General features: G+C 38.5%; 1 protein-coding gene and 1 pseudogene across 1 annotated transcript in view; both read right to left on the bottom strand.

Annotated features, from left to right (window-relative positions):
* Positions 1–4,390: 4,390 nt before the first annotated feature.
* The window catches only part of LOC114210432 (small ribosomal subunit protein uS5-like), a 76,516-nt pseudogene continuing 55,614 nt past the window's right edge, over positions 4,391–25,292 (bottom strand).
* Positions 21,468–25,292, bottom strand: part of CDC73 (cell division cycle 73) — a 199,926-nt gene continuing 196,101 nt past the window's right edge. Inside the window, exons 18-19 of the transcript XR_015766571.1 lie at positions 22,865–22,946; positions 21,468–21,666 (exon numbers count right to left, since the gene is read on the bottom strand). The gene's annotated coding sequence lies outside the window, so the exon portion shown is untranslated. The remainder of the gene's footprint in view (positions 21,667–22,864; positions 22,947–25,292) is intronic.

Genomic DNA, 25,292 nt, shown 5'->3' with positions numbered 1-25,292 from the left:
CGCTATAAACATTTCTATTGCGATAGCACTTCATTGTTATTGTACTACTTTGTAGCATATATTTCTCCTCTCTCTCTATACAGCCCGCTCTCTAAAGTCAGTGGCTTAACACTTTTTGCCTGAAGAAACCTCCACATCCAACATAATTCCTTACACATACTGAGTAGTCAATAAATGATTGAGGAATAAGTTAATGAATAAACATCAGACCCTCCAGAAACTTTCTCTGCCAATGGTAAATAACTCCCTATTGCTCTGTCTTTGGTAGAAAATCATTACCAAATTATCAGCTTTTCTCCTGTGAAAACCTTTTTGGAAAATCTCTACCTTCTTCATCTACTCTCCCCACCCCCCTTTTTCAACCCCCTATACACTTAGGTCTACCCCCCTTTTTTTTTAAATTGAGGTGTGACTGACATTCAACATTATATTTGTTTCAGAATAAGACATAATGATTCAATATTTGTATATCTTGTGAAATCACCACAGTAAGTGTAATTAACATCTGTCACCATACATACAGATCTTTTTCTTGTAATGAGAACTTTTAAGATTTACTCTCTTAGCAGCTTCCAAATATGTAATACAGTATTAACTATAGTTGCCATGCTGTATATTATATCCTGATGACTTATTTATTTTAGTTTTTATTTATTTATTTATTTTTAAGTAATCTCTATACCAAACATGGGGCTCAAATTCATGACCCAGACAGAGATCAAGAGTCATATGCTTTTCCAACTGAGCCAGTCAGGTGCCCCATGACTTATTTATTTTATAGCTGCAAGTTTGTAACCTGAGACTCCCTTCAACCATTTCACAAGCCCACCCCTGACCTCTGGTAATCACCAACCTGCTCTCTGTATATGATATTTGTCTTTCTCTATCTGACTTATTTCACTTAGCATTATGCCTTCATGGTCCATCCATGTTGTTGCAAATGGCAATCTTTCATTTCTTTATGGTGGAAAAATATTCCATTGTAAATATATACCATATTTTCTTTATCCATTTATCTGCTGATGGACACTTAAGTTGTTTCCATATCTCGGCTACCATAAATAATGCTGCAATGAACATGGGGGTGCAGATACATTTTCAAGGTAATGTTTTTGTTTTCTTCAGATAAATATGCTGAATCATATGGCAGTTCATTTTTTAGTTCTTTTGAGGAACATCCATACTGATTTCCATAGTCACTGCACCAGTTCACATTCCCCCAACAGAGTACAAGTGTTCTCTTTTCTCCACATCCTTGTCAACACTTGTAATTTCTTGTCCCTTTTTTTTTTTAAGATTTTACTTATTTATTTGAGAGAGAGAAAGTGACACTTTGTTTGTTTGCTATTGAGTTGTATAAGTTCTTTATACATTCTGGATATTAACCCCTTATCAGATATATGATTTGCAAATATTTTCTTCCATTCAGGAGGTTACCTTTTTATTTTGTTGATGGTTTCCCTTGCTCTTCAGAAGCTTTTTAGTTTGATGTAGTCCTGTCTGTTTATTTTTGCTTTTGTTGACTTTGCTTTTGGTGTCAAATTCAAAAAATCATCACCAAGACAAATGTCAAAGAGCTTACCACCTATGTCTCCTTCTAGGTGTTTTATGGTTTTGGTTTTACATTCAAGTCTTTAGTCCATTTTGAGTTAATTTTTGTGTATGCTGTAAGATAGTGATCCAGTTTCATTCTTTTGCATGTTGCTCTCCAATTTTCCCAACACCATTTATTGAAGAGACTGTCCTTTCCCCATTGTATATTCTTTGTCATAAATTAATTAACACTGGGGCACCTGGGTGGCTCAGTCAGTTAAGCATCCAACTCTTGATTTCAGCCCAGGTCATGATCTCAGGGTGGTGGGACTGAGCCCCACTTCGGGCTCCACACTGGGCATGGAGCCTACCTAAGATGCTCTCTCTCCTCCCATTGCCCCTACCCAACTCCCTGCATGTGCTCTCTCTCAAAAAAAAAAAAAAAAAAAGATAAATTAACTACCATTATGTATGTGGGTTTATTTCTGGGCTGCCTATTCTGTTCCATTGACCTATGTGTCTGTTTTTATTCTAATACTATATTGTTTTAATTCTTATAGTTTTGTAATATAGTTTGAAATTAGGGAGTGTGAAGCCTCCAGCTTTGTTCTTCTCTCTGAAGATTACTTTGTCTATTCAGGGTCTTTTGTGGTTCCATATTATTTTAAAACTGTTCTGGTTCTATGAAAAATGCCATTGAAATTTTGATAGGGATGGCATTGAATTTATAGATTGCTTTGGGTAGTGTGAACACTTGAATAATATATATATATTTTAAAGATTTTATTTATTTGAGAGAGTGAGAGAGAGAAAGCAGGTGCAGGGGGGAGGGGTAGAGGAAGAGGGAGAAGCAGACTCCCTGCTAAGAAGGGAGCCCAATGTGGGGCTCGATCCCAGGATCCTGGGAAGGCAGATGTTTAACTGACTGAGCCACCCATGTGCCCCGAACAGTTCAATAATATTAATTCTTCCAATCAATGAGCATGTAATATCTTTCCATTTATTTGTGTCTTCTTCAATTTCTTTCACCCATGTCTTACAGATTTTCGTGTACAGGTCTTTCATCTCCTTGGTTAAATTTATTTCAGGTATTTTATTCTTTTTGATGCAATTATACATGAAACTGTTGTCTTAATTTTCTTTCTGATAGTTTATTATTAGTGTATAGAAATGCCATAGATTTCTATATATTGATTTTGTATCCTATAACTTTACTGAATTCATTTATTTTTTCTAAAAGGTTTTTGGTGGGGTCTATATAGCATCATGTCTGCAAATAGAGATAGTTTTACTTCCTTTCCAATTTGGATGTGTTTTATTTCTTTTTTTGCCTAATTTTTCTGGCTAGATCTTCCAATACTATGTTGAATAAAAGTGGTGAGAGGAGATATCCTTATTCTTGATGTAGAGAATCTTCTTCACCTTCTCACTATTGAGTATGATGTTAGTTGTGGGCTTGTCATATTTGGCCTTTATTATGTTGAGGTATGTTCCCTCTATACTTACTCTGTTGAAAGCTTTCATCACAAAAGGACATTGAATTTTGTAAACTTTATCTGCATCTACTGAGATGATCATATGATTTTATCTTTCATTTTGTTAATGCAGTGTATCAGGTTGATTGATTTGCTGATGTTGAACCATCCTTGCAACCTGGAATAAATCCTTTTTGATCATGGTATCTGACCCTTTAATGTATTTTTTTAAGATTTTATGTATTTAGGGTGCCTGGGTGGCTCAGTTGGTTAAGCGACTGCCTTCGGCTCAGGTCATGATCCTGGAGTCCCGGGATCGAGTCCCGCATCAGGCTCCCTGCTCAGCAGGGAGTCTGCTTCTCCCTCTGACCTTCTTCCCTCTCGTGCTCTCTCTCTACCATTCTCTCTCTCTCTCAATAAATAAATAAAAATCTTAAAAAAAAAAGATTTTATGTATTTATGTATTTATGTATTTGAGAGAGCGAGCACACAGGCACGCATGCATGCAAGGACAGTAGGGGTGGAGAGGGAGGGAGAGGGACAAGCAGACTATGTGCTGAGCATGGAGCCCAATGTGGGGCTCAATCTCATGACCCTGAGATCACAACCTCAGCCAAAATCAAGAGTTGGATGCTTAACCAACTGAACAAACCAGGCACCCCACTCTTTTAATGTATTTTTGAATTTGGTTTTATAATATATTGTTGAGGATTTTTGCAACTATGTTCATCATGAATATTGGCCTGTAATTGTCTTTTCTTGTGGTGTCTTTGTCTGGCATTGGAATCAGGATAAAGCTGGCCTTGTAGAAAGAGTTTCTAAGTATCCCCTCTTCTACTTTTTGAGAGAGTTTAAGAAGGACTGGTATTAATTCTTCTTTGAATGTTTGGTAGAATTCACCATGGAAGCAGTCTGGTCCTGGACTTTTGTTTGTAGGGAGTTTTTAACTACTGATTCAATCTTCTTACTAATAATGGGTCTTTTCAGATTTTCTATTTCTTCATGATTCAGTATTAGAAGGTTGCATGTTTCTAGGAATTTACCCATTTCTTCTAGGTTGTCAAATTTGCTGGCATATAATTCATCACAGTAGTTACTTATGATCCCTTCTATTTTTGTTGTATTAGTTTTAACATCTCTTCTTTAATTTCTGATTTTATTTATTTGAGCCCTCTTTTTTTCTTGATGAGTCAGGCTATAGGTCTGTCAATTTTGTTTAATTTTTCAAAGAACTGGCTCTTTGTTTTATTGGTCTTTTCATTGCTTTTTTTAGTCTCTATTTCATTTATTTCTGCTTTGATCTTTGTTATTTCCTTCCTTCTACTAACATGGACCTTTGTTCTTCTTTTTCTAGTTTCCCTTTAAAAAAAAAAGACTTCATTTTATTTTTCTTGTATAAAAACTATTTGGTGGCCACAGATAACTGCCTGGGTTCTCTGCACAGAGACTAGTGTGGGTCTTTAGACATGGTCAGTGAATTCTTGATAGGGAGACTTCGTGAGCACATGTCTTTCCAGAGTTCAGGGGTGAGAATGCTGTAGGTCTTGGGTATGGCATTAAAGGTGGCCCTGGTGAAGTCACACGGGGTGGTGGTACAGCCCCTGGCCAAGGTGTAGCAGTCATTGATTCTGGCCTTCTCAGGCACAGTGGCCTAGATGATGACAATGCCTCAGGGGCGGGGAACAAGGCACCATCAGCACAGAGCCACGGCGGCAGGTCTCCTTGCAAGCAATGGTATGGGGCTTGCTGATCTCGTTCTCCCAGTAGCCTTACTGCATAGGATGATGCAGAGTGTAGCCAGATGCTGGCACCATGGATGGCAATGGCTACCTCCTGAGGGCACTTTACCCCCAGAACATGTCCACTGTAAACCCTGATCATGACAAATGCCTTGATCCTGGTCCACTGGCCAGCACAGGTCTGCTTTAACACAGGTATAATCTTCAAAACCTGTGGAGTTTTTTTTTTTTTTTAAGATTTTATTTATTTATTTGACAGAGAGACAGCAAGAGAGGGAACACAAGCAGGGGGAGTGGGAGAGGGAGAAGTTGGCTTCCCGCCGAGCAGGGAGCCCAATGTGGGGCTCAATCCCAGAACCCTGGGACCATGACCTGCGCAGAAGGCAGATGCTTAACGACTGAGCCACCCAGGTGCCCCCTATGGAGTTATTTTTAGAAAATGTGTTGTAAACCCTAAGAAGTGATTGTGGAAGCAGCTGAAATGTCAGCAGCGTTCCTGTTCTCGGGCCATTGAACGCAATAGCCTGGTAGGAGCAGGATCCCACCATCTCCTGGGTTAGTCTTAGAAAGTATAGTGTAAGCCCTAAGGGGTGACTGGAAGCAGCTGAAACATCAGCAGCGTTCCTGTTCTCGGGCTGTTGAACACAATGGCCTGGAAGGAACAGGATCCTATCATCTCCTGCAGCAGGGCATAGATAAGGAGCTATGAAAGAAAGTAACCCTTGGGTGATTGCTAGCATGAACGTCACCTTCCTGCCTTATCTCATAACCCCTTCTTTGCATGTCCGCGTACAAGAGAGGGTGCAGGCCTGCTTTCCAGCTTCAAGATAATTGCCATCTCTTTCTATTCCTTCCCCATACTTTGATACATCTGTCCTTGCTTTGCTGATAGAAAACTAAATAAAACTTATGTGCAGAATTCAGCTGCAGCTACTCTCCCTTGTAGAGGCAGCCCTGCACGACCCCTCAGATTGGTGTCTGAGAGCATTACCTCTGTGTATGACAACAAAAACCTCATCCTAAAGGGACACCCCAGGAAAAAGTCAATGATCTCAAATTCCTTGATGGGCAGGGAGAAGAGATACATCTCCTCCACAGTCTTGATCTTCCTGTCCTTGACCAGGCAGCCCAGTTTGGTGATGGGGATCCATTCCTTGTCCTCAGCCTTGACTCTGAGAGCTCTGTGGCCTCAGCCCTAGCTCCAAATGCTACTGCTGAAGCCTCTAGAAGCCACCACAGCCTCCCACCAGGGCCCCCTAGAGACTCTGGGACCCCCCTACAGCACTAGCATCATCCACCATTTGCCATTTTCTCAGTTTTCCTTCCCTCTGTCTCTATCGCTCTTTCCTTCCTAAAGAGTCTTAACTCTTCAATTGCAACAGGGGAGGTGAAGTTGTCTTTTGCTTAGGTATATCACTCAGTACACTAGTCAGAAATAAAGCTAATAGAAGCAAATCTCTATATAAGGATCTTTTTACCTGGTTTGCCCACCATGGGCACCTGATTCTTATTTGTAGGAGACATGAAATCCACCCAATTCACTTAGTCTTTCATTAAATAAAGCAGAGATTTGGGGAATTTCAGTGCTCTGTTTTCATTTTCTTTCTCTCCCCCCCACCACTACTGTCCCCACCCCATTTGCCTATTCAACTGATCCTGAAATGGGTTTAATTACTTATTTAATAGCTTTCGTGATATTTGTGCTTAAAAACTCACAAGGGGGAAAAAAAGAAGGTGATTATAAATATTAGGAATACAAAATCTAAACAGAGTAAACCAGAATTTTGCCTCATGGGTGGTTTTATTGCTTCTGAGGCAGGTGAAGAAAATATGGGTTCACAGAGGTTTCTCACTCATTGCTAAGAAATCCCTGTAGGCCCTCAGAGAAGACCACCTCTCCTTGCACTTCACTGAAGGCTGTTTTCAGTCTATTTTTTTTTAAATTCCTGCACTTTAATCTACCTATTTTCAAGCTGAATCTAATAAACTGTTGGTAGTTGAAATAAGAGGCAGTCCTTAATTCAATCTTAATTCCCCAGAGATGTAAAAAAAAAAAATTAAGTCAGGATCAGACGGAATTTAGTTCTTACTTTTTACAATCACAAGAAACAAATGAGCTACTCCTGAGATAGTTTTAGATCATATTTAGAACACCAAAGACCTTTTATATTTCCAAGCATTTTGCTTAGTTACTTCTCTGGGCAAAATTTCAGGATCCTGTAGCATATTTAAAACTCCCATGACACCAATTTCATTTTCTTTTGGTTACTTAATAGACTTTTAAAAAAAATGTGATGCCAATTCTTACTTGGCAGAACCTACATATCATTCCCAGCCAATTCTTCATTTTCACATATTCTTGGGATTAGAGTAAAATTGTCAGATTTAGCAAGTAAAAATGCAGAATGCCCAGTTAAATTAGGATTTCAGGTAAATAACAAATAATGTTTTGGTGTAAGTATGTTCCGAGCAATATTTGGGTCATACTTATACTGAAAAATCATTCAGGCGACTTGAAACAACAGAAATCTCTCATAGTTCTGGAGGACAGAAGTCTCAATCAAGTCAACAGCAGAGCCACAATCACTGCAAAGGCTCTAGGAGAGAATGCTTCCTTGCCTCTTCCAGCTTCTGGTGGTTCAGGCATTCCTTGGCTAATGGCTGCATAACTCCAACCTCTACCTCTCTTTCCACACCACATTCTCTAATTTTTCAGATCTCTCTCTACCTTTACCAGGACATCAGTCATTGCATTTAGGGCTCATCCAGTTAATCTACGATGATCTCATCTCAAGATCCTTAATTACAACTGCAAAGACCCTTTTTCAAATAAAGTAGCGTTAACAGGATCCAGGTATTAAGACATGAACATAACTTCTGAAGGCTCACCATTCAACCTGCCACAGAGGGGAATGGCTAAAACTCCAAACACCCCATCTGAGGTTGATAAATTCATGGCTCAGGTGTAATATGCAATACACCCAAGTCAGAAATGAAACTAATGAAGGTAAATCTGTATAAGGCTCTGTTTACCTGATTCTTCCATCATGGACACCAGGTTTTTATTTGTAAGAAGCGTATGAAATCTACCAATTCATTCAGTCACTCCTTCAATGGACCATTTTTTTTTAAGCTCTTTTTATGTGTCAGTGTCCAAGAATCAGAGGTAAATCAAACAATCTTAAGGAATACTTTCTAATGAGGAGACAATGGACCAATTAATAAGCAAACAAATAGGACTGTTACATAATTTAATAAGTGCTATGAAGGAAATAAACAACGTGGCTGATAAAGAGTAACTGGAAATAAGACATGCTGCTTAGAAAGAGCAGTCAGCAAAGGTTCTCAGAAGAGAAGACATTTGTGCTGAATGTCAAGAGATGAGGGTAAGCCAGCCACACAAAGATCCCCACAAAAAAATTTCTTGGACAAGGAATATGGGTTTAAAGGCCTGAGGTTGGGAAGGGATCACTGTGCTCTAGAAAAAGGTAAATGCCAGAGCGGCCAGAACATAGTGACCAGGCAAAAGCATAGTACAAGAATGGGGCTGGATAGACTAGAGCCTGGTCATTGCTGGGTCTTTTTTTTTTTTAAAGATTTATTTATTTATTAAACAGAGTACACGCATGAGTGCGGGGGAGGTACAGAGGGAGAGAGAGAATCCAAAGCAGACTCCATGCTGAGCAGGGAGCCCCATGTGATATTCAATCCCAGGACTCACAGATCATGACCTGAGCTGAAATCAAGAGTCGGACGTCTAACTGACTGAGCTACTCAGGTGCCTCATTGCTGGGTCTTATGGCTCATGGTGGGAAGTTTGGACTTTATAGAAATGAGAAGACACCAAGGGCTTAAAAAGAAGAATGATGAGATTTGGTTTACATATTTAAAATTCAGTGAGTACTATGTGAGAAATGACTTAGTGAGGCCAGAGTGGAAGCAAGCAGACGAGTTAGGTTACTAGAGTAGGCCAGGCAAGGGATGTAGAGTATTGTTAGGCATATGGAAAATAATGGAAATCATTTGGAAGTCAAATTATCAGAACTCACTTATAGATTACAAATCTTGGTGGTAGAATACAGAAGAGAAAAGATGACACCACCAATTATAAGGCATAAATTTTCCCAGTTAGAAAGTACATCACCCAGCTTTTCTTGTAGTTCATTGTGACCATGTAAGTTCTAGACAAGAGGATGTGAATGGAAGAGATATGAGCAATCTCTGGGTCACATCTGCAAAAAGAGAAGCTCAACGTTCATTTCCTCTTTCACTCTTCTAGATGGCTGGGAAAAAGGACACGTAAAGGAGCTGCCTGAGATCTAGAGAAAAAGTCACATGATGATGGCAAAGCTGTCCCACCATCCAGCATTCTTGGATGGTCTCATTGATTAAGTCATGCTATCTGCCCTGGACTGCCTGCCTACTTTATTCTATGGTATGTGAGAGAGAAGTTAAGATTCTACCTTGCTTAAACCCCCACACTTTAGAGGTTTGGTTACAGTAGCCCTGCTTATATCCAAATATTCGCAACGGCTGCAAGAATCCCAAACTCTCTTTCTAACCTGAATGTTCTGTACATGTGTTCTTGCCTCCTGCCAAGACATAGGTTCTGTTCTCTGTGATAATGAGGGCTGGAGCATAGGGCATCGTTTAAACCCATGTTGATGGAAAGAATTCCTTCTTCCATAGAGTCCAAAGTGAAAAGGATTTCCTGTTGCACAGTGTCATGATAGGTCTTGTACAATGCATTAAATATCAACTCAGGTACAGAAAATTATGGGTATTAACTGTTCATATATTTCATACTAAATATTGTGTTGATTACACAGGGGCTTAACATTCAAGTTAAGATTTGTCAAGTAAGGGTAGATATTTAACATCTGCCTAGGAATTTTGTTAAGAGTCTGAATCTCAGAACTTACAACAAGAACTATAAAAAATTTAACACTTAGTGAAAAAATATATAAATTGTATTTTTTTGCACTTTTATATTGCATTTATTTTTTCTTTATTCCTGGCTTAAAGTCTAACATGAAATGAATCCTTTTGGTTAACTTTAGTTGTATTCAGAGTATATACAATTTATAGTTACTCTTCTATGTCTAGGATTTTATTTTATTGAAAGTAAGTAAATTAGGGGTGTTTGGGTGGCTCAGTCAGTTAAGCGTCCGACTTGGTTTCAGCTCAGGTCATGATTTCAGGGTCATGGGATGCGGTCGCATGTCGGATGCCCGCCCCCCTTAGTAGGGAGTCAGCTTCTCTCCCTCTCTCTCTGCCCCTCCCCCTGCTCTCTCTCTCTAAAGTAAATAAATAAATCTTAAAAAAAAAGAAGAAAGTAAGAAAATTAAATATACACACAACTCTACTTCATCCCTGCTGTTAGGAAGGAGAACCATAAGAATTACCCCTTTGAATACAAGGGAAATCACAACATTTAAGGTATATTCAGGGGCTTTTAAATCTGTATTTTGGTTTTGGTTTACATTAAACTATACATAATGTTCTCTTGAATACTTGTAAGTATTAAATATAATAAAATTCATAAACATAATTAAGATGTTTTAATTTAATTATGCCAGCATCAGATTGAAAATGAACCCTTAAGTATCTTTTTCAAGGAAAATGTTCCTTGAAGGAAAGTATCATGTTTAATTAATATTTGTTAAATATTACCACATATTTAACTTCACAGTTGAAAAGGGCCCCTGTATTTTTCATCAAATCTTTACAATAATCTGAACTATTATCATTCATCTTTTGTAAGATAAAACCTTAATGAAGTTACATGGATTGCCCAAGTTTACCCATCTAGCAAATTGAAAAGCCTGGCCCTATTCCAAGATTTTCTATTCCAAGTTCAGTGCTCTTAAGACTCAACACCCTGACTGGGGTCTAGAAAGACCCAGTACCTTGCCACTGTAGATAATTTTTCATAAATTAAAGTAGGTAATGCTATGCAATTACTGACTATATTTTCTATTTGTCAAGACCTTCTTAAATTATATACTAAGGAATTAAAATATATAAAAATAACAAGAATAAAAATATAAACTGTATATTAAGGACTTATGTATAAATAGCAAAATAACCATATATTCTTTGAATAATACCAATCTTGGCCACTCGAAATGGCCACTCGAAACTATCCTACCACCATGATCCTGAGACTTATGAAGCTCATAGAAAATTACTTCCTTTCTTCCCATCTCTCTACACTACTTCTCCCATTAAACATCCTTCCTGTCGTCATTAAGTCATTAATTCCTTTGGCTCCCTCTAGTTCTCTCAGACCAATCATCCCAATCTGTCTTCTTTCACCTTTCTACCCAGCCCGGGTCTCACTGTGTCATTTTCATAGTACATAGTTCATTTACTGCCATACTGGTTGTCTTTGATCTCTTGACCCTCAGGAGTTCTCTGTGTGCTGATTCCCATGGCTCATTGATTCTGATCCAATGTCCAGAGGACCAATGTTACTGCAAAAAGTTACAAAGCTGTGACAATTTATTCACCGTGAATTTGTAGTATCCAATCTTAGTGGGGGGTCTTCATAGTCTTTTTGTTCACCTTATTTGACAAACAAGCATTTGTTGAGTACTTTCACAATGCCAATTGTCATGCTATTAATTTAGGACACAAAATGAATAAGATAAACTCCCTGTTCTGGAAGAATTCATAGTTTCATGGACCCACCTAAAAATTCTTTGAAAACTTTTCTACTTTCAAGTCTCGTCCTCACTTCCATGACATATCTTCATCCCCAGAGTACCAAAATGATTGCCATTACTAACCTGAGCATCTTCAAAACCCTTCCATTTCATTCTGAATTTATGTATTGGTCAGGGTTCTTCAGAGAAACAGAACCAGTCAGATGTATATACATTGTTAGAGGAAGTTATTGAGAGGACATGACTACCGGTTGACCCTCGAGCTGGACCTGAGCAATCCGAGGCTCCTTATCTATACCCTTCATTCTTGGAATGTACCTTCCACTCACTATTCCTGCACTAGGAGCCACTTCAAGGATGCAGCCTTGAGAGAGTAATGTGTTATTGAGACCATCTGGACTAAATACATGACTGAACCTGATATGCCTTCTGTATAAATTCTTAAGTTTCTGGCAAGTGGGTGAGATCTACTTGTTTTATGGCCTCACAAGACAAGCCTTATATTTAAGTCCCCTTGCCTAATAAAACTGCCAACCTGAGTGGTCTCTTTCTTAGGTCTCTCCTTGTACAGGGGCTAGTTTCAGATTTCATCCAGGGGACTCCTGAGATTGCAAACCACCATATATAAAGAAAAAGAGATTTATTTTAAGGAATTAGTTCACACAATTGTGGATTGAACTGGGAAATTCAATAGGGTGGAGACTGGGGGAAGAGTTGATGTTGCAGCCCAAGTCCAAAAGCCATCTGTAGGCAGAATTCCTTTTTTCTCAAGAACCTCAGACTTTGTTCTTAGGACCTGCAACAGATTGGATGAGGCCCACCCACTTTTTTGAAAATAATGTTTTACCCAGAGTCTGCTAATGTAAATGTCAATCTCATCTGAAAGAATATCTTCACAGCAAAACCTAGACTGGTGTTTGACCAAACAATTGTGTATCATAGTCTAACCAAGTTGACACATAAAATTAACCATCACATTCTGTATCTTCATAATTCTTTCTCACCTCATTTTACTCTCTCAAGAGGTATTCTGCTTTTGTGCAATTGCTAACCCCTCCACATGAGCTCTTGATCTTTCTCCTTCTATTTTCCTCCAAGAGTTTTCAACAATTATTCCTGCTCTTTTCTATCATCAATCTCTCCAACTTCACTGGCTCTTCTTCTAGGTAAACGGGCTCAAATCTATTCTAGCTTTTAAAGAAACTTTCCTCATTCTAATCCATTCTTTGGTCTCCTTAACTTCAAGATCAAATTTCTTGCAGTCTGTGTTTATTGCTTTTACTTATCACTCATTCAGTCCACCTTACTCTAAGCTCTCTGGCTTCCATTCCCATGACTTTTGGAATCTGCTACCTCTTCCCATTCGGCTGTTCTCAAGCCATTCTTATGGAAATGCAATTCTAAGTCCTGATTCTCCACCCCAACCTATCTCCAGGTCTCACCACAAGGTTAGTCAAGGACTTGTGGCACAGAAGGGGAAAGTTAAGGAAAAGGATAAGCATATTACCTTTGAAATCTGTATAAATAAGAAAATACAAAAAGAAAACAGCTCTTGCTTTTCCTAGAAGACATGAAATCACCAATGCTCAGGAAAAGGCCGGCTTGCATAGGAAGATTCAAAGAATTGCTGAAATTCCCAGAGACGCAGTTAATGTTTCTCTCAGTTTAGAAGTGGGTAAGGTAACCAGAATGAGAAAAAGCTCATCCTCAGCTTGTCTAGAAAAGGGAACTATGAGATGAGATTACCTGACAGTGGGAAAGAAGCGTCCCTTAAGCTAAAAGACATCCAAATGAGTTTCAGGAATAAGGCAAAGGGATATTTATGAATGCTTCGGCAAAACGAAACCATCTTACTCAGTAACCCATTCTGTTTCAGGGGATGTGGCTTGAAATAGCTAGATCTTTGCAAATGAATAATTTATGAAAGCTCCCGTAGCCTTTGAATAACATAATTTAAACTGAAGTTATTCCTGAATAAAAGGTAAAAGAGGAACTCACTTCAAATTCCTCTAATTTCAACATGGATTATCATAGTTTTGATTTAAGATAATCTAATAACCATTTTAGTTTATTGCACCAGTCTCCATAAATCCTTGCTTCTGTAGCAGCCAAAGTACTGCAAGGAAGTTAGAATTCACAGGAGCTTAGCTTGAACAAACTAATAATCTAAGCCAAGTCCTGGTTTAAGTCCATTTATAAAATGAGTTTTATCATATATTGGTGCATTTTTTCAATTTTTCAATTTTTACTTTTAAAAGATTTTTATTTATTTATTTTGAGAGAGAAAGCACGTGCAAGTGGGGGGAGGGGCAGAGGCAGAGGGAGAATCTCAAGCAGACTCCATGCTGAGTGCGGAGCCTGATGAGGAGCTCAACCCCACAACCATGAGATCATGACCTGAGCCAAAACCAAGAGTCGGACTCTCAATCAACTGAGCCACCCAGGTGCCTGGTGCATTTTCTTAAAACACATTCTGATTTTAGATTTAAAAAAAAAAAAAAAAGACTTAAGTACAAACAAGAATTAACCTGACAAACCATGCAAAAAACCAATAGACTATCATCTTTATTTATTGTGTCAAAAAGAACCTGTTTAAGTTTATGTTCTAGGGGCACCTGGGTGGCTCCATCAGTTAAGCATCTGCCTTTGGCTCAGGTCATGATCCCAGGGTGCTGGGATCAAGCCCCGTGTCAGGCTCCCAGCTCAGCGGGGAGTCTGCTTCTCCCTCTCCCTCTGCCGCTCCCCCTGCTTGTGCTCAAGTGCACTCTCTCTCTGTCAAGTAAATAACTAAAATCTTAAAAAAAAGTTTATGTTCTAATTAATTATACTAGAGTTACATAAATACATTATTGTTGATTTCAAATTTTCTATTAATAGGCCTATGTCTTAGAAATGAATGAAACAGAGCTAGAATAAAGTAGCCTTTCTACCCTCTGATAAAAAAAAAAAAAAAAATCATGACCAAAATAACGCAGTAATCAGTCAGCTGGTTAGCACTTCCAAAGTCGCCTTGCTAAACGCATTTAAATATCTCATTCTTAACACCTCACACACCTCACTTGGGTTTAAGCATTTTTTTTTTGCATCAGTGCTATTTGTACCCCTTGAACATACTTACTATACATAAAATACTATATAAAAATTAAATTTGTGTACATGTATATTTACCTTCCTATTTAAATACCTTGAAGTACAGATTATTTTATTCATTGCTTTCTCACTAGTACATAGTAAATTGTAAACTCAAAATCTTTTGTGAATTGAAGAGCTATTCCTATATTTGGAGGAGGATAGGGAAGGAATGGTGAAGGAAATGAGCATTGGCATAAAGTTCCTAAGGAAGGTAGAGGTAGCCAATGTATATGTGAATAATAAAAAAATCATTTCTAGACCTCTACTTGCCGTTTATTAGTGGGCTTTTTTCTTTGTACTGCTTTAACTTTCTTTTTTTATCATGTGTTCCTCCCATATTAAGGTTGTTAATGCTGGGTTTCTTCTTTTTTTAATTGGTTTTTCCCCCAGCTTTATTTAGGTGTAAATGAGAAATAAAATTATATATGTTGAAGGTGTACAACTTGATGTTTTAGTGTATGTATAAATTGTGAAATGGCCACAATAAACTATTAGCAAAAGCTAGTATTCCAAAAGCTAATGCGTGGTGTGTATATATATGTGTACAGACATACGCCATTTTCTTTATCCATTTATCTGTTGACAGACATTTAGGTTGTTTGCACATCTTCGTTATTGTGAATAATGCTGCAATGAACACGGGAGGGCAACTATCACTTCAAGATCCTGATTTCATTCCCTTTGAATATATATTCAGAAATGGGATAAAAAATAGTATGGTACTGGCATAAAAGCAGACAAATAGACCAATAGAACAGAATGAGAAAACCAAAAATCAGTTCAACCATTTATGGTCAACTAAACTTTGATAAGGCTGCCAAGAGCAAACAGTAGGGAAAGGACATTGCCTTCAATCAATGGTGTTGGGAAAACTGGATAGCACATGCAGAAGAATGAAACTGGACCCTTATACATACACAAAAATCAACTCAAAATGGATTAAAAACCTAAATGTAAAAAACAAACCAAACAAGAAAAACCTTAAATGTAAAGCCCTAAACCATAAAACTACTAGAAGAAAATAGAGAAAAACCTTGACATTGGTGGTGGCAATGATTTTTTTGGATGTGACACCAAAAGCATGGACAACAAAAGCAAAAACAGACAAGTATGATTATACCAAACCAAATGCTTTTACTCCGCAAAAGAAACAACTGACAGAGTGAAAAAGCAACCTACGGAATGGGAGAAAATATTTGCACACCATCTATCTGGTAAGGGTTTAGTATCAAAATATATAAGTAACTCAAACAACTCGGTAACAGAAAAACAAGTCACCTGATTAAAAAATGAGCAAAAGATCCAAATAGACTTTTCTCAAAAGAAGATAAACAAATGACCAACGGACACAGGAAAAGATATTCAACATCACTTATCAGGGAAATGCAAATCAAAACCACAATGTGGTAGCACCTCCCACTTGTCAGAGTCACTTTTATTAAAAAGACAAAAGATAAAAAGTGTTGGCAAGGATGTGGAAAACGGAGCACCTCCATACACCACTGATGAGAACATAAACTGGTATAGTTACTATGGAAAACAGTATCAAGATTCCTCCAAAAATTAAAAACAGAACAATTCTTTGTTAGTACTGGGTTTAAGACTAGATATCCATTTATCCCTCAAAACTTCGAAACTCGGATTCAAGCTTCCCATCACTGCTGGGAATGCCACCAGGCTTTGTCCCAGTCCCATTCTATGTGATCGGGCCACCTCCCTGTGCACAGCTCCACGTCAATGTTGATTAACGATGTACAATTCATAACTTCTAACCGAGTTACTTTAGCAGAGGTTTCCCTCAGGGATCCCAAATAAACACAAACAGTGGCTCCTAGGATCCCCCATGAAACTTTCTTCTCTTCATTATTCTGATTTTTTTAGTAAAAGGCCAACCTGAGAGAATAGGAAATCCATCCTGGGAAAGGAGAACAAAGCCCATTGTGAAGCTAGGCTTTCTGTCCAGGTCTTGGCTACAAACCTCTATTCAGACCTCTTGCAAACTTGGGACTCTCACCTTTTTCAGTTGTACGTTAAGAACTACAAAGGTGAGGCCCTTATAATGGAGGGAAGAAAAGCCCGAACAGGCCTCCATTCCACTAGAATTCAGACACAGAAGCTCTTAAGTGAAAGAATCTGGAAATTAAAACCTTGGCCTATTATACACCCTAAGAATATAATCTCACCAACCCACACTGCCTCTCTAAGGGCTTGATTTAGTCGGCTTTCCACTTCCACACCTTCTAATTGTGGAATTTCTTTCATTTTAATTCTCCTCAGGGCCAAACTCTGATTAAACTAACACATACTGTTTCTAGGATTTTGAAACTGAGCTTCCTCAGCAAGACGCTACTTAAGAGAGTAAACCAGTCAGCCCTCTCCAGTTTTCCCTGCCTGAAATAGATAGGGCAGTACCCCAGCAGGTAATTAATTGACTGGGGCTTGCATTTTCTCTCCCGCATGAAGAAACAAGACAAAAATCCTCTGGCAGCTACAGGCCGGATATCAATTTACCCTAAGCTCAGCACATTCCAAGTTAATGTACTTAGCTTTTTAGAGATGAGTACAATGTTAACATATTATTTACATCTCAAAGATAACCTTCCTTTCGAAAACTTAATTGAAACTTTCACTTTGTTAAAGGAAAAGCACCAGGGCGCCTGGGTGGCTCAGTCATTAAGCGTCTGCCTTGGCTCCAGTCATGATCCCAGGGTCCTGGGATCAAGCCCCACGTCGGGCTCCCTGCTCAGTGGGAAGCCTGCTTCTCCCTCTCCCACTGCCCCTGCTTGTGTTCCCTCTCTTGCTGTGTCTCTCTCTGTCAAATTAAATAAAATCTTAAATAAATAAATAAAAATAAAGGAAAAGCACTGATTGCCGCTCAAGAAGGATTTACAGAAAGTATCCGTTTCCAGTTGACACCGAATGTCTCAAAGAAATGGCAGCTGGTGGGGAAGGCACAGTAATATGGAGACTTGGACATTCATACTAATAACAGAGCCCACTCACACTGGCACTTGACTTCTTCCCTAGGCACTTGAACACACGGGCTTTTCCCTACCTCTGCCTTTCTCCCATAAGCTTAGAGCTCACAAAACTATTTATCTTTGGCTTCCTACCTTATCTCTGTGTCAGTTGGTAATTTTAGCAAGTCTGAAACGTTTCCATAGCTAAGGAAAGAGAGGGAAGGACATTTTAGCTATCTTTTTAACTCTTAAGAAGATGTATCTCTGCATGTTCATCTGCATATCCACTTATTGTATTTTATTGAGCACCTGCACACCACAGGTCAGGCACTGTGTTAGGTCCCAGGATATAATACGGAAGAAGAAAGGCAAAGTCCTTGTTTTCTGCTCTCATGGAGTTTCTGTTCCAGAAGGAAAGTTCACAATCACTTTCTATAGTTTAATTTCTACGAAGAAAATAAATTAGGGAATGTGATGGAGCATGACTGGGGGCCACTTTTGTAGATTGGAGTTGATATCTGAATGACAACATGAGCTAGAAATGGAAAGATTGGGAGCAAAACATACACAGAGGGTACGGCAAGTTCAAGTTTAGGAGTGACCATCGCCTAGTTGATGAGCAGGAAGATTGTCATTGTGGCTGGAGGTTAGTGAGAAGTGTCCAACAGGGTCAGGTGGGAGAGGAGGCAGAACTCATACGAGTCCTCAAAACCACAGTGAAGAGCTCAGATTTTATTCTAATGGTAGAGAGAAGGCATCCTAAAGTAGTTCAGGATTTTTTAAACAGCACTTCTGCTGCTGTGTGGAGAACAGATGATAGAAGGCAAGAATGGAAGCAGAGAAACCATTTATTTAGAGGCGATTACAGATGTCCACACAAGAGACTGTGGTAGCTTGTCCAAGTGACAAATGGAAAGGTGAAGAAAAGTAGACAGATTTGAAAAATTTTTTTGGAGGTATAGCTGTCTGAACTTACTGATAGATTGTACACAGAGAGGGAAAGGAAAGAAAGAATCAAGTAGCCATTTACTTGAGATGATTAAAACACGGATTTGACCTAGAACAGATTTGGTTTGAGAAATTAGGAGGTATATTGTGGACAATGTTAAATGTGGGATTCCTGTCAGACAGTCAAGTGGAAGAGGTAAGAACGCAGTTGGACATTCAGGTGTGGATCCCCAAACAGTGGTTAGAATTTTCTGCGTAGTCAAGATAGGGTACTATTTCACTGTGGGAGGTATCTGCCTTGGGTGATTCATTCATCCATTTATTCAACCAACATTTAACATCTGCTAGTGCCTGACACTCTCTAGTTTCATAAGATGAATATTCCCTCTCATAAAAATCACCATCTCGTGGGAGGACACAAAAAATAAACAAACAAATACACAAGAATATACCAGAGAATGATGAATGTCATAATAAAAATAAATCTCGATGGTAACACACATGATGATGATTTTATCAGCATGTTCCTCTTATATGAATATACCTTAACTGTTGGCATATATATTTGTGGGGGGGTGTGGAGGAAAGATAAATGTATTGGCAATAAAAGAATCAGCAATCCGTTCAATTATCTGGCATAGGCTTTCAGGTGAACTACAGATGCTCAAAATCCAGAAAGAACTTAAAAATGTGTTTACAAGTAGAAGAGGTAAAAAGAAAAAAGACATTTGGTAACAATCTAAATTCAGCCTAACAAGATTATCAGAGTTCTTTTTCAAGTAAGACTTTATGGCTTTCCATCTCTTCTGCTCTTTTTATGCTTCCAGACGAAGAAACTAAAACAATAAAACATTTTTATCTGCTTCTATAACCTGATTCTATGTGAAAATACCCAGAGGGTATTTCCATTCTTTTTTGCCTTAAAATTCACTGATATTGCTTCTCTCTAGTTTACTTCTCTCGATCCTTGATGTTCAATTTCCTTCTCCTGTGACTAGTGGTATCAAGTTATCTCTAACCCTGAGAGAAGGGACAAAGGTCAACACTAAAATAGTCATTTCTGTGAGCGAGAGAAGTCATAAAAGGTCTCAAGCCAACCTTCACAGCTGTTTTTCCAAAGTCAAAGAAGAAAGTGAGAGGAAAACTAATAATATGGAAGCTGATACAAATCTGTTCCTAACATTTTATCTACCCCAGGAAGAACTATGTAGCTAGGTATTGGAATTTTGGGACTCTGAAATCACATTTTTAGTATAAGCTTAAAAGAGAAGAGTAATATTCTGGAGACTATAACAAAGAAAGCTTTACTATGAGATTTCCAATTTGATTTGTGGCAATAATGTTGTTACAACAAATAAAAAATTTTCATTTCAAAAGAAGCCAAATAAATGACCATTCTCTTCCAAAGTGCAGTTGCAAACCACCTTTTATCTCAGCGCTATGTATTCTATGCAATGAATTAAAAAAATAAAACTCTTCTTGACCTTACTAATCCTCTACAAATCTCCTTCCTGGTAAAACACCAGCAACAAATCACCAGTGTACCTAAAAATACAAAATACAATTTAACTCTCAAAACAAAGTTACTGAAAATTATCTTTCTGGTCAAAAATTAAAGTGCAGGGCACCTGGGTGGCTCAGTTGTGAAGCATCTGCCTTTGGCTCGGGTCGTGATCCCAGGGTCCTGGGATCGAGTCCCACATCGGGCTCCCTGTTGGCGGGGAGCCTGCTTCTCCCTCCCTCACTCCCCCTGCTTGTGTTCCTGCTCTCGCTGTTTCTCTCTCTGTCAAATAAATAAATAAAATCTTTAAAAAAAAAAAAATTAAAGTGCAGTGACACAGCTTCTCTTCCAATTTCCAGCCCTAAATCTTCCCTTATAAAACTATAATGCAGTACATTCCCTCTTGGGAACAAGTTTCCCAGAGATAATCCAAATTAGAGACATGGATTAAAAAAAAGAATCAGATTTTGAACATTATAATAGAAACTGTTCTCATAACTTGATGGAAATGGAGTGATAACAAAAGAGTTTATAAAACTCTAATAATATCCCACTTAACTAAGATCATATATCTTTGTAAAGTAAAATTTATACTTAAGGGTATATATCAGTATTTTCATTTTCAAGATTATATTTCCATTAAAAGTCCACTATATATATTCTCTACTAGATCTCTCACAAATTTCCTCCATTTCCCTAATACTCCCAGAGTCAATGAGAAAGTAAGAAATGTTCTTTCTACTAAATATCTGTCCTTTGGCAAACATCTCTGTATTTTTCATTTTTCAGCTATATCTCCTCAAATGGCAATGTTCTTTTATTTATTTCTGGGCTAAGTATACCAGCCTTAAAATAACACCAAAGTACTGCTCTTAGAAGATATTTTATTAATCAAATGTGGCTGTAGGAATATGAAATAGAATATATATCTAACTGATAATAAAGTAAAGTGACAATAAATTTGAAGGAACATTAATCTGTCACTTCATAATATTAACATACTTAGAAACCAAGATGTTCAATAACCAGCCAAAACTAAGTAGATTAGAAAATCATGTTTCTGGGGTACCTGGGTGGCTCAGTCAGTTAAGCATCTGCCTTCAGCTCAAGTCATGATCCCAGGGTCCTGGAATTGAGCCCCATGTCAGGTTCCCCACTCAATGGAGAGTCTGGTTCTCCCTCTCTCTCTCTCTCCCCCTCCCTCCACTCCCTGCCCATCCCCCACACTCCCTCACTCTCACTCTCTCAAATAAATAAAATTTTAAAAAAAGAAAAGAAAAGAAAATCATGTTTCTGCATCTACTTTCCTTTCCTTGAAAAGATGTGAAATCTTGCAAAGTGAAGACAGGCTTTTCAGTCTACCTACGATGACTTCAAATAGAATTATCGGCCTATTAAAACATCTCTGAGTTTCTTCTTTTTTTTTACCTTAATTTTATTCCAGACAATGTTACTTCAAAATTGAACCTAATTTTTCCTGAAAAACTCATAAGATCAATGAGACAGTTAGAAAAATTATCTTCCAGGGGTGCCTGGGTGGCTCAGTCGGTTATGTGTCTGCCTTCGGCTCAGGTCATGATCCCGGGGTCCTGAGATCGAGCCCCACGTCGAGCTCCCTGCTCAGCGGGGAGTCTGCTTCTCCCTCTGCCTCTGTGTGCTGGTCCCGCCTGCTTCTGATCGCTTTCTCTCCCTCAAATAAGTAAATAATATCTTTAAAAACAAAAAGAAAAAAAGAGAAGAAAAATAATCTTCCAGAGCCCTGGAAGTAAGTTTATAGCTAAAACTTACAGACAATAAACAATCTGACCATGGAAATATCTGCAGAATTGGATTCTGGGCAATGGGAATTGCCCAGTCCAAGGTTCCTTGGAGGGAACCCATCTTACATGTATATGTGGAGTCAGTAGATGTTTTTGGGCAAAGAACTGGTCACAGTTCTGACTGACTTTTAGCAGGATCATTCTGCTTACTCAGTAGAGGAATAAGAGTACTCCTAGAAAACATCATAATTTCTTTTTTTTTAAAGGTTTTTATTTATTTATTAAAGAGAGAGAGAGAAACAGCATGAGAGGGGAGAGGGTCAGAGGAAGAAGCAGGCTCCCTGCTGAGCTGGGAGCCCGATGTGGGACTCGATCCCAGGACTCCAGGATCACGACCTGGGCGGAAGGCAGTCACTTAACCAACTGAGCCACACAGGCACCCAAAACATCATAATTTCTATGAATACTTGCCCTCTATTGTCAGATCATAATAAAATCTAAATAACCTTAGGTGACCATTATGAAACAACTTTTATTATCTTTTAAAATATATTAATATAAGCAAAATAATCTATATTTAATAGTAGAAACTTAGTTACATATCACTTACAATTTATAATTACCTAAAAGTTATCTTGTTAACACTGCTTTTACTAATAGTAAGGTCAATGTTTATCGAAGAGAAAAGTCAACATGTTTACCTTTTGTTCACTCAACAAATATTTATTGAATTGTGATACGCTACTATGTGCCATGCAGAATATGTGAGGAAAAAAAAAAACGTGAGCAAAAAAAAAGAACACTGTCCCTCCTTTCACAAACTGTTTCACGCTGGGGCACCTGGGTGGCTCAGTCGTTGGGAGTTTGCCTTCAGCTCAGGTCATGATCCCAGGGTCCTGGGATCGAGCCCCGCATCAGGCTCCCTGCTCCACGGGAAGCCTGCTTCTCCCTCTCCCATTCCCCCTGCTTGTGTTCCCTCTCTCTGTGTGTCTCTCTGTCAAATAAATAAATTTAAAAAAAAAAACAGTCTCATGCTAATAGTTACAGTAGAGCATCTTGGAGAGAAAAGAGGTTTTACTTTTCATGAGAGAGTTTCAAGTTAAAACCTGGTTGGAAAACACATTGTCAGAAGCTTTCCAGGCATTTACCATTACCATGCTGATATTCCCGCAACGATTCCTTCTGCAGCTCTATAGATGAGAAGAGGAAGATCTGAGGCAGCCAGCTTATCTACAAAACAAAACAAAACAAAACAAAAACCTCATTGTTTATCCTCACATTCAACTTCATTTCCTTCTGCTAAATTATAATACCTAGTATGATCAGCCACTTTACTTACCAGAGTTCACACCAAATAAGTCTTGGCTATTTCCAAAAATCAAACTTACCCAGAAATGATAAAAAAAAAAACTGTCACTATTGAGAATATGCAAAAGAATTTGCTAAAACCTCTAAAGGCAATTTCTACAAAGAAGATTTTAAAACATTCTAAGTAAAGGTAGCAACATCAAAATTCTTTACTTTTTCAGTGAATACAATATTTGAATGTAAAATTCATATTATATTTACTAAAAAATAAGTCCTATCAGAAACACATTTTATGGGCACCTGGGTGGCTCAGTCGTTAAGCGTCTGCCTTTGGCTCAGGTCGTGATCCCAGGGTGCTGGGATCGAGCCCCGCATCGGGTTCCCTGCTCGGCGGGGAGTCCGCTTCTCCCTCTCCCACTCCCCCTGCTTGTGTTCCTGCTCCCATTATCTCTCTGTCTCTGTCAAATAAATAAATTTAAAAAAAAAAGAAACACATTTTATGTAGTTTATTGGGCATACTTATAATGGCACACGTGGTAGACAACGACACTAATAAATACTGTTCACCAATTTTCAGAATAACAATTTATTTAGCTAATAGTTGTTTCCTGAATACACACAATGGGTATACACATGCACACGTCATTGACATATCAATGGTCAGGTGCCACCAGCAGCAGACAGGTGTCTGATACAGGTGTAGGTGAGGGGAGCCATGCAAGCACCAGGAGGACTGTAGGAGGCAACAGTGAAGCTATTTGAGAATCAAGAACTATGCTGAATAATGTTTAAGTTTTATATACATATTTATCTTTCTTAGTATGTAAGAGAGTAACTTGCTAATACTTCTCTGTGTCTTTGGTGTGCTGAAGTAGAAAACACAAAAGAGTTCCATCTAAATAGGGGCTAGAGTTTTCTAGGGGGAGAAGCACAGCCCTGGGGGCTGATCTAGGGTATCAGTGCAAGAGACAAAATGACAGAAATTCAGGGAGTAGGGCAATTTTGGGAAAAGCCCTGGGGTCTGCTGGAATCACAACCACTGTCCCTCTGGAGATTCTGTCCCAAGATCTCCCTTACTCCGATCTCAGGGGGCTTTTTGCTCTGCTTCTATCAAGGATAACACTTCCCTTGAAATAACTCTGTTGTGTTATTGTTGTTTTATTATCACTGTTCTTTCCTCCTACAAGCATGATACTGTCCAACACAACAATTACTTCGCCAACTTCAGTAACTGCGTTCCTGAAAGCGCTGCTGAGGCATGTGTCCAAGCTAATTTCTAGGCCCTTGTAATTTAAACTCTTCTAGCTGGATAATTGGACTAATGTCCAATAATCCATCCATTAAAACCAACACCATTTATTATACGGCCCAAAGTAACAGAATTTTCTCAGACTCAAACATAATAACACAAAACAGCACAACTTCTGAAATCATCTTCAATCCAATTGCTTATTCATACTGTGTCTTACGCTGGAAAGACTTTTCAAATGATCATAAAACCAGTCTGTGGATTAAGGACTGCACACTAAAATACCTTTAGGGGTCAGCAAGAAAATGTTAGTGTGTGAAGCAACAAAGATATGTGGAAGTTGTTGCAAACCGGTAAGTTCATTCAAACTCAAAAAAATCGTTTAAATGATTGTGCCGGCCAAATAAAACATGTCCGCAGACCAAATTCTTTAAATTTGTAGCTGTACCCTCAAGCATAGCTGCATAGCATAAGTTAGTTAATACTAATCTTTAAGCCACTGGTAATAGAGTTAAATAGCACCACCATAATATGACACACGATTACCCAAAGCCATATGTTGCACTAGACACTAATAATCACCAAAGGACTTTAATTGCAGCAGATTGATTCATATTTCCTTTTGCCTTATCACCACTTTATCTTCTAAGACATTAGCTCTATGCTTTTTCTTCTACTGTTCTCTCCTTTTCTTCTTTACATCTGCAACTTCACTATCTGGTTTTTTAAAAGATCTTTGACCTTGTTTTCTTTTTTTTTTAATCTTTTTTTTTTTAAGATTTTTTATTTATTTGACAAAGAGATACACAGCGAGAAAGGGAACACAAGCAGGGGGAGTGGGAGAGGGAGAAGCAGGCCTCCTGCTAAGCAGGGAGCCCGATGCGGGGCTCAATCCCAGGACCCTGGAATCATGACCTAGGCTGAAGGCAGACGCCTAACGACTGAGCCACCCAGGCGCCCCTGACCTTGTTTTCAAGTTCTAATTTATGAGTCACTTTCAGCCAGGTACACTCATTTCT

The sequence above is a fragment of the Eumetopias jubatus genome, unplaced genomic scaffold (assembly GCF_037043125.1).
Source record: "Eumetopias jubatus isolate StellerSeaLion01/CBP00866 unplaced genomic scaffold, mEumJub1_p1.0 scaffold_12, whole genome shotgun sequence".
NCBI classification, from domain to species: domain Eukaryota; kingdom Metazoa; phylum Chordata; class Mammalia; order Carnivora; family Otariidae; genus Eumetopias; species Eumetopias jubatus.
The sequence above is the reverse complement of the archived record's forward strand: the minus strand, read 5'-3'. Positions and strand labels throughout refer to the sequence as shown.